The following is a 14,697-nucleotide window of genomic DNA, read 5'->3' as shown; positions in this document are numbered from 1 at the left end:
GAAATAGAAATGTCAGAATAAGAGAATGTGCAGTGTATCTTGTCATATATTTGCAAGTAGGTCAAGAATAGCCATGTGGGTACCTGAAATGAATAAAATCTTTTCCTTAACATTAGAGCTTATAAAGGGAGGTTATCACATGTCAGATATATGACACTGGAAATAGCAGACAGAAAAATGTAAGAAGCTTCATGACAGATGTCATCTTTATTCCTAAAGATAGAGGTAAATTTGCTATGGGTAATGCATTACAAAGCAAACTAAAACTAAATCTCTGCAAGTGTCAAATTTCCCTTTCACCTATAGTCTCCCCAAAGTGAGTGATTTGGGTTCCAAGGGAAGTCAAGTAATGGTATATTATTAAAGAAGTTACCAAATCATCTTTTCCAGAGGTCATCTGCTCATTTCGAGGACCTAATCCAAGTTTTGAATTTGTCCCAACTAAGGCAGCTGAGTATTTCCCACTTATCTAGCTGGCACAGTGAGGAATTAATGCATTCTTATATCAAATGATATTTTTATTATGTTGCATTTGTTTCTCCTAATCCTTTTGGGGGCACCATTCTATTAGCTCTTTCAACATGAAGTATTTTTAATTGCTTGCTAAGACTTTTTTCATTTTTATGCAATTTTAGGAAAAATCAAGGCTGGATATCCTTTTTTCTTTCCCAGCACAAACTCCTGCCAGATACAAATCTTCTGGTGCTGATAGTTTTTTTTTTTTTTTTCACAGAGCGTTGTATGGTTTTCTTAGTGCATAAAAATTTTGACATTAAATATCCATGTGTGAAAATGAAATATATAAAACTTCCTATATGGAAGGTCTATGTCACATCTGTAATTAATATTTAAACCACAATCTATTTTCAAGTGCTTAGTGCTAATTATAGCTAGATTTTAATATTTTATCAAAACAAGTAGACATATTTTCATTTAAACTAGCTCGTTACTTTTTAAAAATGCTTTGTAATGGCCTTCACCATGAATGTGTTGTAAGCACATTCTCTGAGTAGAAGCTGAATAGACTTACATTGCCGCTGGACAATGGAGATTGCTTGCTTGTATGAGGACCAAATAAGCACCTAAAGTCTTGGGATTTTCCTAATATCTTTACAAATGTAACTTTTAATTTTTTGTTTTGACTTAGTAAAAAAGTACATATTTTTTGCAATAATTATATCTCAAAGAAGAAAAAATCCAGGAAAATTCTATTTATAGCTACATCATTTCAACATATACTATTACCCCATTCATTGATAAATTATATTGCTTTTATTTCCAATTTGAGTATCATATGAATTGAAGCTTTGTTTGCAAATATAATTTTTAAATTACCTTCATTTATAAAAAATACATATTATTATAATTCAATAAAAACCACCAAGGAACGAAATGCAATATCATGTATACATATCTTTTTATCCACTATATGTTATTTCCATGACACCATAAGCTTATGACATTAGAACACAACTACTGGTACATTGGCAAATTATGGACCCAGTAGCTAAATCAAGATTATTAATCACAGGAAGTACGCTCACTGTGAAATTCAAGCAAACATTAACTTCTGCAGATGATTCAGAAAGCCCAAGGTGCAAGAAGGAGCCCCAAGGCTCAGTCTCCTTAAATGAAAAGTCCAAGCAGAAACTTTCAGAATAGAGCTGTATTTCACTTCCCCTTTTCACAGAACCAGCAAATCAAGCAGTACAGTAGAGTCCATTTGCATGGCTTTGAATCCTGGCTCTATCACCTACTAATGATATGACCCAGGGCAAATGACTTAATCGTTCTAAATTTAGGTTTCCTCATTTCTGAAATGAGATTATTGGTACCATAACATGATATGTACTTAACACAGTACCTGGATCTAGGAAGTGCTCTTAAAAAATGTTACATATTTACCTTCAGAGATTTGTCATAGAAAACCAAGATTTATTCTTCTGGGGACTGAAGATCTTCCTTCCAATTCAAAGAGTTTTTGAGTTCCCTGGAAAATCAGACCTTAGCCTGAGGTCCTCAAGCACTTCAGACTTTTAAAAATTATCTTTCCTAGAAGAGTGCTTTTAAATTTTTAGTGTGTACCAGAATACCCTGGAGAGCACATTAAAAGAGATTACTAGGCCCCACTCCCAGAATTTCCCATTAGTAGGTCTGAGTAAGGCCTAAGAATTTGCATTTCTAACAAGTTCTCAGGCTGATGCTGATGCTAGTGATACTGGACTATGTTGACAACCAGTGCCCTCAAGTACAGTAAAGGAAACAATTACCCCCAGTTGCTCACTTTGCAGAGTAAATTATTACTGAGAGCTACTGCTGGGAGTAGGGGAGAGGGAGGGATGAGAAACAGGAAGTAGGGGACAGAAGAAAGGAAGTGTTGGGTAATGATAAAAAGGGGGTGGGGTCATCACAATCATGGGATCATTGGAACAATGGGGCTGGCTAACTATCTTAAGGCATTAATTTTGGTTTATTTGGAGGCGTTGAGAATTGGTAAACCACATCCCTTCAATTACCTTTGAAGGCAGAGCCCTGTGGTCTAGTCTAGATCACTTTTCTCTCTGTATCCTGAGTGTGTCATGAAGATAGGCTCATTACTCTTGAATTAAATTTTAACTGATGCTGTTTTGTTTTGCTTTGTTTTTTGCTTTCATCCAATCAAAAGATCAATTGCATGTGATGAGCTTTTGACAAAGCCATAGTGGTCTTTTCATAGTTTTAAACCAATTATTGTGTGAGGGGATTTCCAACATTTTTATTAGGAACCTAAGCCTCCTGCTTACTTCTATAATAATTTCATCCCTTTAGTAAGAAATGATATTGATATTGTAGGATTTTACTTCCTTAAGAAATTGAAAGATGAAATTCAATCAAAATTGATGAAATTCCTCTAGAGATGGACCTGAAGAATAATCAAAGAAAGTGAACAGAAATAAATAAAGCTACATTCCTTGTGTTACTTTAATCAAACTTGACCTGGAATGAGCAAGGTAAAAAGGGGAAAGTAGAATATGCTACTCGTGAGAAAACTTGGTGTTATATTTAGCAGTGGAGTCTGATTGCAGCATCATGTCATCCATAGGTTGTGGAAAGAGTTCAGAAAGAAAAACTTATTAATAGTTTTTTGAAAGTAAGACATATATGAAAAAATTAATTAGATTTCCTTAACCTGGTTGATACAAAACTAATCCTAACAAGTCAAGTAGCCCATTGAATTCATTTTAATTTTTGCTACTATGAAAATCACTTGGAGTTTCTGACTGCTTTTTAAATATTGATATATTAATATTTAATTATAATATTATAAAGCCTAACATATTTCATAAGTTTATAAATGTTTCATGAAATATTTCAAGCATACCAAAAAATAATCACAGGTATCCAGTGGAGTCCCGATCCTTATATTATGAGGTGGGAACATTCTGTTGTATTTGCAGCAGACATTTAAAAACTTGCATGGGAGTAAACCATTGCCATTTCATGATTGGGGTTACTGTTGGAGACGGAGGAAGTAAAAAATATAGGGGGTAGGTTTTCATCAGCTGGGGTTTTGCTCCCATTGTTATGAGTCCTGGGTGTAGCACTTTCTGCCCCAGATCTTGAAAAGAGGGAGTTAGTTCTTAATATATCCAAACAACACTCAAAAGGAGGCTGGTAGGTAACACAGCTCCTGGTTTTGGTTGAGGGCCGGGATATAAAAGTCAAAGTGTTCTGTCTGAGAGCCTCAGGAATGAAGATGACTTCAGGACAATGAGAATTGCCTACCTAAGAGACTACAGATCTTAGGAACAGAGCAATTGGAATTCAGTTCATTTCAATGCACTGCTTGTTGGGTCACTTCCTGATCTTTTTGTTGTTGTTGTTGTTAGTTCAATTAATTCTAACCACTTTTCCTCAAACAAATTCGGGCTAATATACATCACTGCATGCTGATCTTAAGTCATTACCAGAACTATTCCAATTGGTTGGCCTATGTTGGATGAATTGCTATGTATTTTGACTCTAATCCTACAGAAAAGTGTTCAGTCTAAATTGTACTGATGGCTTAAGTCTGTTTGGGCTCCTATAACCAAATACCACAGACTGGGTAGTTTATAAATAGCAGCAATTTACATCTCCCAGTTCTGGAGGCTGGAAGTTCAAGATTAGGGTGCCAGTATAGTTGAGTGAGGTCCCTCTTCTGGGTCACAGACTTCTCCTTGGTTTCTCTCATTGGGGAAGGGGCCAGGGAGCTCTGTGGGACCCTTTTTATAAAGGTGCTAATCCCACTCTTGAGAGCTCTGCTCTCAGGATCTAGTCACTTCCCAAAGGCCTCACCCCCTAATACCATTACCTTGAGGGTGAGGAGAGTTTCAACAGATGAATTCTGGGAGGGACACAAACGTACAGACCATAGCGATAGCCTTAGGAATTCAGCAAATTTAACCACAGTTCTGCTCACCTTATTTGGTAATATGTTAACTTTCACCTAGAAAGAATCTTCAGGTAATTGGTATACTCTGATGTATTAGTCAGGCCCAGATTAAGCTCCTATACAAAGTGACCAAAATACAGTGGGTCAGTTAGGAATGAAGTTGAAGTCTGTCTCACATAAAGTCAAGAAAAATGAACGTGGTCCAAGGTGGAGAGGTGGTTCTGCTGCATGAAGTCGTGAGGAACCCATGTTTCTTATGGCTCCTCAATTCCATAGAGTTCTCCTCATCTGTGTCATGGGGGCTGAGTCACTAGCATCATGTCCACAATTGTCTATTAAAAAACAAAGAATTTTGCCCAAGTAGTTTTCACACATCACTTTGCTTGCATCCATCCCATTAGCCAGAGGGATCTTTAAGAGAGGTTGGCCGTGCCACGCTAAAACTGGAGTTCTACTACTCAAAGGAAGAAGGGGAGAATAAGTACAGGGGACAATTAACAGTCTTTGTCAGGTGATGAGCAGCTCCACTGAGCAGGGAAGAAAATGCAATGGGCTTATATTATGGCACAAAGATCTAAGGTTATAGCTCAGGAGAGGTATAATAAATGATGGATGGAAGTGGGAGTGTTGTCAGGGGCTGGGATGTAGACGCAGATATCAGGATGTATACTCTGAAAATCAAGGGGGCCATTTCTAGCAATAAACTGAAAGAATGGCTTCAAGTAGCTAAATATTCTAGTGAAGATGAACTAATCTTTTACTAAGACACATGGTACGTTTGCAGAGCAAGCTAGATTCAAGGAATGATTTTCTGAAGTGACAAGGAACACATCTGACACAAACCAATCTCAAAAAAAAAAAGTTGAATTATAACAAGAATTTTCGTTGTGGGAGATAAATCAAGAGTTTGAAATGCAAGTAGTACTATTCCATAAAAAGTCAAAAAAAAAAAAAAAAAAGCTCAGATCTTAACCTATGCCGGATACAGAGAGAGAGCTAGAAGGTAGCCCTCAGTGTAGATCCCAGCACAGGGGAATGGGCGGGAGATCACACTCTACTGTGCCCGCTAGAACACCACAGCACAAGGTAAGGACAGGACCAACATTCAATCCATCAGTAGCAGGACAACTCCCTGCCTACAGTCTGTATCTCTTCTGATTAGCTGATACCCATGCCTGATTGGTCAGTGCTGCCACATAGGTCATTAAACATTATCAACGTTACCTCTGCTTTCAGGGGCTATTCAAAATTTACTTGAGAGATGTACAGACCACAAAAGGCCAAGAAAGAAAGATTCCTAAGAAAAAGTAGTAGTTTCTTCTCCAACCTGCAAAAACTCTACATATGGGATGGATTAAATGAAGAAAGAGACAATGCCCAAGTTAATTTGTCAACCTGTCTAAGAGAGAAGTATGGAGGGTCTGCAGAACGTAGATGTTGTGCCATTTTAAGGTCATTGGCTATTTAGAATTCACTGCCTTCTTGGAATTTTGATGAAGAATTCCAGATTTTCCATACATTTCGGATGCCATATTTCTACCCTTCTTACAGATTACGAAATGTTGAGACAGGTTACAAAGGAATATGTGGTTTTCCTACTCTGGAGGAATTTATAAGTAGGATTTCCTCTGATCTGGAATAGCAAAGGCAGGGGTCTGTAAGCAAGGTGATGGAGTCAGATGTCTACCAGTTTGTTTAGCCTTTTAAATAATTACATTGCAAAGAGGAAATGAGATTAGGAAGGAAGAAAGGCTCAGTATAGCCGGATGAATCAGGAGGTGGTAGAGTACTTTGGAACTCTGACATCCAGCCTTCTACATTTTCTTTTGAAAAGTCGCCTCTATGTCATAAACCAGGTATCACATAGAGAGGAAAGCCAGCAGTGTATGTCTGTTAGAGTGACAGATAAAGGTTAAAAGCATAGACTCTGGAGCCAGACTTAGTCTGGCTTCGGATCCCAACTGTCTCTCAGTAGCTGTGTAACTACAGGTGAGCTACTTAAACTCTGGGCCTTAGTTTCATCATCTATACAATGAGATAATACAACTTACCTCCTAGGGTTGTTATGGGGATTAGCAACTTGTATAATGACTGGCTATAATAAACAATAGACATTAGCTGTGATATTTTCACATACTCTTAATTCTAACCCATTTGCTCCTATCCATTTCTTTACCCATATTCTTTCCCACTCTTGATGCACTTGGCATCTGACTATATTGGATTATTTCTCACTTGTTTTGTATTTTTCTTATTAATATCTGGGCTATTTGATATCCAGAGCTATCTGCCTGGCTTCCTCCCATGAACATTCAGACACAATTTCTTCTGATATCTCAAGCTTCCCATCGCAAAGCGTGCTACTCTTGTGGCACAGTTCCAACCTAGTGCCCCATGGCATGAACTTGACCTGGACCTTTACATAATATTTACAGTGTCTTTTTGGAGAAGTAAGTTCCCTTAAATGGTGTGGAAGAGACAAAGCTACGGGTTCCCCAAATTCAATTTTAGTTTTCTCTTTCTGAGCACACAGAAAAGCTACATATCTCAGCCTCCCTTGCATTTAGGTTGGGTCCTTATGACTGGGTCTGGCCCCTAGTGTAGTGGGAGTGATGTGTCCCACTGGTCATAACCCTCTCCCTGAGTGATTATATAAGCTCTCACATTCCTTACCATGAGTGAATGCTTAGGGGGCCTCAAGTTTAGCTTGGCAGCGTCACAGTATGAAAGGAGACTGGATCCCAGATGTACCTTTTCAAGGAAAGCTACTGAGGTGAGCTGGACTGTGATGTGAGTGAGAGATAAATCTTTATTACGTGTATTCCATGAGATTTGGGTGCATTGTCCTGATTAATTTAGATTTTACAGAATAGGACTATCTGGACAGAATATAAATCTATAATGAATAGCATTATAGTGAAGTTTGAATGTAGTTATACTAGGACACGGTACTACTGAATTAATTGTGGAGTTTAGGTAGCTAAGCAGAATGTTGTAGGGAAAAGGACAGGGCCTGTAGAATCCCACAGAACCAGATTCAAAATCTATCTCAAACATTTATAACTGTGACTTTAATATATTCTGTTTCTGGAATCCAAATAATACTTTCTTTCTAATAGTGTTATTGGGTAAAGTCAACTAAAACCTCTTAGGTAACTTTCTTCTATTCCTACAACCTTTCCAATATTCTAATATTTCCAACCAAGTATTTAATTTTGGTGATTCGCCATTCTGAACTGCTTTTCATAAAATTGACTTTATAGGACTACTGGACTAAAGTCTTGACAATAAAGGGCAGCAATTTGGTACAGAGAAAGTATCCATATCCCTAATTTGTGCCCAAATAAAAGGAAATCATTATAAAATTTTACATGTTGAAAATAGTACTTAGTAGAGAACAATTTTCCCTTTATTTAGTGCATTACTCAGAAAGTTCCCAAGTTAGAAAAGCTATGCCATGCACCATAGCACAATTTTGAAAATACTGTATTTAATTAAAATGGGAATTTCTAGGATTTGTATTTCAAAATCTTACATAAAATTTTTGACCCATGCAATATTTATGAGTTAATTTTCCTTTTCCCCATCTCAACTTAAAAATTAGAGGAATGTAGTCCATTTCAAATTGTTGAGGGTGGGCCGTTGTGTTGGCAGAATGAGTACCAGCAAAGATAGAGATACCTAGTGACCACTTACTTTTCAACCTTTCTGTTTACACAGACACACAGACACACACACACACACACACACACACTGGCACACACATTATAAATGCAGACTTCAAAGGCACACCTGCAAGAGCTGCCATTGTTAGTTGTTATTTAATAGTTAAACAAATTGTTTAGAATTTGTGGCATAACTTGGTGGCTTTTTAAATTAAAAACAACAACAACAGCAAGCTAACACATAAGTAATTAAATTAAAAGGCAAATATGGCAAAACTTTTTCTTTGGACACACAAGAAAGAATCAACGATTCAACAGATAATATACTGTAAGTTTGCAGACCCTGATCCTACATTGCAAGGGAATGTCTTGAAGAGATCAATACTGAAACAAACTAAGCTCTCTGTGGCACAACTTCCTCTTTATAAAATGAGTAAACTCTTCCTTTCAATTATCAAATAGATGTCTTTCTGAAATTGGATAGCGGCGCTATGTGCTCTCTCAGTTTTCTTTGCCTTTTGGATCTTCTCTCACCATTTCTTCTTTTCTGTTTCTTCTCACCATCGCTCAAAGCTCTATTCCAACACCTCTACTCCTCCACCACCACCCCCACCACCATGTAGGGTTGCATTTTACATAGACTTGGGTTTTAAAGCCAATGTGGAAAGTGAAAAATCATGTAAAGTCAGAAATTTCCCAGAACAAAAAAAAATCCCTTAATTCACCCTTAAAGTACAATATACATGGCTATTTTTTATGCACATTTGAGGCTGATATACCATCCAACTCAGCCAGTTTTTCCTCCAGCGTTGGAACAGATTGCTGTTTTCTCAGCTAAACACCTGATGAAGTAGTTGGCTTACACTTAGGGGCCATGTTGTACAGAAAAAAAAAAATGTATCTTTAAACACTTGAATCACACTCAGCCTGCTGAGATGCTCATACTATGAGAGCAATTCAGGAACTGAGACCAACTGAAGGAACATCCGATTCACATCTCCTTTCCTGCGCTCCTCTAGGGCATATGCTCTCGTGGAACGTGAGACAGAATCACCCACACTATTTACATTCTTTTCTTTCTCTCTTTCTCCTTCTGCCAGAGTAAGTAGAGTTGAGTATAGATGAGAACTTTATTCTATATGTATAAGGCAAAATTCTATTCAAAAACAACAACTTTTGCTAAGAAGGGAAGCTCATGTGAAAGGACATTTCAGGGTCTCTGTCGCTCTTGCAGGCCACAACAGGAATTGATGGTCCCTTTGACAGAGGGAACCACCTCATAAATAGGGACATACAAGGTGGGCAGACTTGGAGTCTGGAGAGAACTGACTGGCTCTATATCAGTTTCTCATCATTTGCTCTATTGACATTTTGGACCATATATTTTTTTGTTGAGAAGGTGCTGCCCTGTGCATTGTAGGATGTTTAGCAGCATCCCTGGCTTCCATTCACTTGGTGCCGGTAGTAATCACATCCCTTCCCCAAGTTGTGAAAACCAAAAATGTCTCCAGACATTGCCAGATCACCCGGGGGGAGCAAAATTACCCTTGATTGAAAAACTGCTGCATATAATAGACTGGGAAGAGTTTAAAAATCGTGGAGGGAAATTCTGAATGGAAGAAGTGAAAAAGGAATTATGGGCTAGGGATGGGAGGAGCTTTCTAGATAGTATAAGGCTCCACACTAGGTGAGGTGAAGTAGCCTCTAAAAATCCTAGTCATGGGATGTTTGAAGGGTTTTAAACAGCAGATGTATCTAATATCCCATTGGAATTGTTTTTCTGTTATATGAACTCCGTTCCATTTCCCCAAACCTTCAATAAAGTCTATTGTAAACACCAACACCATGGGAGAACAACTAGCTTGTGGCCATCAAGAAAGCGAATAAGTTCCCTATCTGAGATGACCGGTGTGGAACAGGGATGGTCCACATGGAAAGGTTACTAAACTCAGAGGAAATGGCATCTTGGAACCAAGGTAAGCATTCCCAACATGGCCAGTGCAAAAAATCTTTGGATTAGCAAAAGAAGTGGATCACGGATTTGAACAACTCTTACCTGTATCTTAAGAGGTAAGGACCCCTCCATAGCACCATTAGTGGCACTCTAAGATTTTATGACTTGTGTGTTCTACAAGCCACACAGAGGCACCACCTACCCTGGCAAAGGTATGGGAAGAGATGACGCTCCTCATCTCTTCTCGCCATGTCTCTCTGGAACTATGTCTTCACATAATCATGGGTTCATAACAGCTCTTAAGTAGTTGCTTTAATTTTTTTCTCTGTTTTTTTTTTTTTTTCCCCAAAAAGAATTTAAGATGGCTTCAAAGGACACAAAATACTGGCTAATGACTTCAATTAGAATCAAGTGAACAAAATGAGAGATATAATAGAAACTTAAGAATAGTAGGTTATTAATAAGTGCTTGCTAAAAAAGTAAATCAATTTTCTTTACGTCAGAATTGCCAGTGAATTAGTTCAATCGTAGAACAAACTGTATTTGCTTCCTCACTCACAACTCTCTCCCAAAAGTGACTGATGCCCATGCCCCATCCCCTTCTTTATTCCCTGTGTTCTCCATTTGTTAAACCTGGCCGAGCTTTGTTATGTGGTCCATTATCTTCTCCCAAAGCCTGACCTTCCTGACCACAGTGCTGGTTCTAGGCATGGGCACTTGATTCAAGTCAACCCAAATCCTTCTCTTGGATAGTTGGAGCTGCAGCAAGAAGTCAGATCCTCTTCTCCACAGAATGCAAGCTAGGAATCTGCTGAATCACCACAGTCCCTGGGTAGAGAAAGCTGATTTTTCAGAAGAAGCCAATCTATAGAAAGAAGCAGAGATCAGAAACAGACAATTCTGATGGTATTTAACCCCTCGTTCTTGTTTCTGAGAAATCCCCCTGAAAGCTTTTCTCACCCTCTGCCTTCCAGTGTATTTGTTAGCGCTTCCTTTGATTTTTATTGAATAAGTCAAAACCCTGGAGTGTGACAATCCAGCATTTCCAGCACCTAGTCACCCTTATCTTGCTTCTAAATTCTCAGTTGAGAGCCTTCCCCCAGATGCCAAGCTCATTTTGTTTCCTCTGTGGTTTTCTTACAATTATTCTCTTACCTTGAATGACCTCTTGCCTCCTCTCCCTGCAATACTAATTCTAGCCTTTCCTTAAGGTCCAATTCAAGATCTATCTCCTCCATTAAAACTGATTGATTCTTTTCTTCTCTGAATTGCTATAGCCCTTATATCCCAAGCTTCTACCATACTGCCTGAAATATATTTCTTTTCCTGCCTTGGTTTCTTCTTTCACATGTTTCCTATGCTAGAGAATTGTTTTGTTTTGTTTATTACTTACAAACTTAACTGCCTTTCAGAAACAATGTCTTCCCCTTTGTTCATTAGCACCTGGATTTGTTTGAATGTGACAGTTTGGGCTGAGGACTGAGGGAGAACTGAATTGGTCTACATCAAAAAAGAGAAGAATATGAGGCTCTTGCAAGCTATTCAGAAAAGGAGAAATGAGGATCAGAGAGGGGAGACTGGGAGGGAGGGGAGAGCAAAGCAGTGAAGCAGGAGAAGTTTGTGCAGAGCCCAATGTGATCATTCTCCAGGATCCTCAATTGCTCAGGAAATTAAAATAAACTCATAAAATGTGTGCTGAGCATGTATACTTTATGGAAATGGGTGAACGGATAGGGATTAGCATATAGATCGCTCCGGTGAAAAACAGAAGCAACACACATGGAAGCTATAGACAGAGTGACCATGAAGGATATGAGCTCCTCAGGATTTGCAGAAAGCATGTGTAGGGGCAGAGGCCCAGAAAGTAGTTTCCAGGCTCTCGGCCTCACATAGACAGGTGCTGGCTCAGGTAGTAAATGGCCATCAACTGTGATTGCATGGCCATCAGCTGTGGCTAGTTGGCCGTCAGCTGTAACCAGTGAGCCATTGGCCACTAATATAACTGCTGTGGCTACGCTAGCAGAAAATGGGGGCTAGCAAGAAGATGGTGGCTGGGCTGGCAAGCGCGGATTGCAGTTAGGATGGCAGGTTGCGGACAGTGTGGATCCAGCCTCCAGTGAGAGTATAGTGCCGCCAGCGAGAATATACTAGTATGACTCCCCTATCTATGGCTCCATGGGTGTTCCTTTTTGGCCTCACCACATCCTGCGTTCTAGTGTGGGGAGCGGGAGCAGAGACCCCGCCGGATACCCCGCACGACAGCAGGAGAAGGGTTTTCAAGTTCAACCAGGTCCAGATTTGGGGTTCAAGCCAAGGGACAGGAGGTCCCAGTGAACATCTGGGATACAAGTGCTTATTAGTTTAGTATTAGACACATCAGTCTTGCCATGCCATGTTGATTAGGTTTCATGACGTAGGGACCATGCTGTCTCCTGCCTCAGAGCTTCTCATGCTGTGTCAAGTTCCAAGTAACTGTTTTCATCCTTTGTCTCTTCACTTTCCAACGCTTTCTTTTGATCAATGTTAGGCTAATAACTCGATTCTCTGCTTGCTGGTAAAAGGGGAAGGAGGAAGAGGAAGAAAGAGCAGGAGGAGAATCTAGTATTGGTCTTTGCAGCCATGTTAAACTCCTCTAACTCATCCATTATCTGGCTTCACCGGATTTATCTGACCTCATCTCCTCTTACCAAACAGGATTCTCTTTTCCAGGAATGCTGAGTTCCTCTCTGTCTACTCACATGGCATGGAGTCTCATCTCCGTGTTTTAATTTTTCCATGCTGTTGTCTTCACCTAAAACACTCTCCATTCTCTCTACCTACCAAATTCCAACACAAGATACAGTTCCTCTAGGAAACCTACTATGACTGCCAATCACTGTCCAATTATTTATTTTTTTCTTTTCAGAGCTTTAATCACATTTATAGTTTGTTCCATGCCACATCACACTGATTGTTGCTCTTGTGATTTTATGGGGTTAATCTTCTCATAAGCAGCTTGAGGACTGAAAGAGTGATTTTTATAGTTTTGATTCAATGGGTACTTAGTACTTAGTGTTTAAGAAGTCCCTCCCCTAAGTGGATTCATAAAGGGCAGGGGCTTTGTTTGGTTTCCTACGCTTTCCCCAATGCTAGAACATTGCCTAGAAAATAGGGGGGACTCAATGACTATTTGTTTAATAACAAATGAATGAATATCTATCTACTAACCTTTATGACTCCTGGTAGCGAAAACCAGTCTTTTTACTTTGTCTTTCCCCTAATGTTTAAGGCATCTTTTATAACTCTCTTGAATCTAATAACTGTACTTCCCTTGTTGGATTACCCAGTCTTTCAGGTAATTTCAGATGCTGCTACTGAGCTCCTTTAGTGTGGCATCAGTCATTCTTAAAGCATTGAACTCATTTCAAATGACATTTGTCCCAAATTCAATCTATTTATACTGAAAGGAAAAACATGGTAGCTAGGCATATGCATAGCCTGCTCCTTCACTTCCATCATCCCTTGAGTGTATCTCAATATGGAAAAATAGAATTTGGGCATGCATGTGGTAACAAATAATCTCTCTAGAGACATACAATTTTCATAAATGGAAATATTCAATATCATAAAGATATCAATTATCCCCAAGTTAATATATCAAAATCTGATACAATTCCAATCAAAATACCAACAGAAAATGTTATTTGGTGGAAGTTAACAAGTTGATTCTAAAATTCACTTGAAGTAAAAGGTTGAGAATAACTAAGGTAATTTTAAAGAAGAATAAAGGAAAGGGACTTGGCTATTCAGATATCAAGATTTATTGTAAGGCAATAGTAATTAAATCAGAATACAATATCTAATAAAATCGAGAATTTACATACCCTATTTTATTGCGATTCTTTATACATATTTACATATACATGATATATATATATATATATATATATATATATATATATATATATATGAGAAGCTCTTGTATATGTGAACAAGTTGATGTGTACAAAGAATCTCAGTAAAATTATAATTATAAAAAATTGGGAAAACCACATTCTCATTAATAGGGGAATAGAAAAGTAAATTGTGTTTTCAAAAATAAACAAATTAGAGCTACATAAATCAACATGAATAAACCTCAAAAACATAATTTGAAGGGGAAAAGCAAATTGTAGTATACACATAATGCAATCCCATTTATATACAGTTTAAAAACACACAAAACAATATTTTGTATTATTCAAGGACATATGTTATATGGTGTAGCAGACTGGATTCTTCATAAAGCAGCTTCTGAGATAGAGATTAACAAGCAGGAGGTTCTTTAGGAAGTGCTTTTGGGAAAAATTTCTTGTATAAAGGAAGTGAAGAGAGCAGGACTGGATGAAGGGAGAGTTTGGGCCACAATGCAGTCTCAACAATGGCCTTAGTCAACCCTCTGAAAGCCTGTGAAACTAGGATTGCCCCTCATATTGTCCTGAGTTGAGGTGAGGGCCCTGGCCTGCAATGACGAGTCACTGGATGTGGGAAAGCACATGACCTTGGGGGAAGCAGCTCTCCTCAGACTCTGTGTCATCATTTGGAACATTCACAGAAATATTCTGATTTTCTTCTCCTGGTCATATGATAGCATTCTACCTCCTCATGTCCTTTGAGTTAAGTATGGCCATATAATGTGCTTTGGC

This window comes from Rhinolophus sinicus, linkage group LG07 (genome assembly GCF_036562045.2).
Source record: "Rhinolophus sinicus isolate RSC01 linkage group LG07, ASM3656204v1, whole genome shotgun sequence".
Taxonomy (NCBI): Eukaryota; Metazoa; Chordata; class Mammalia; order Chiroptera; family Rhinolophidae; genus Rhinolophus; species Rhinolophus sinicus.
Note: the sequence above shows the minus strand (reverse complement) of the source record.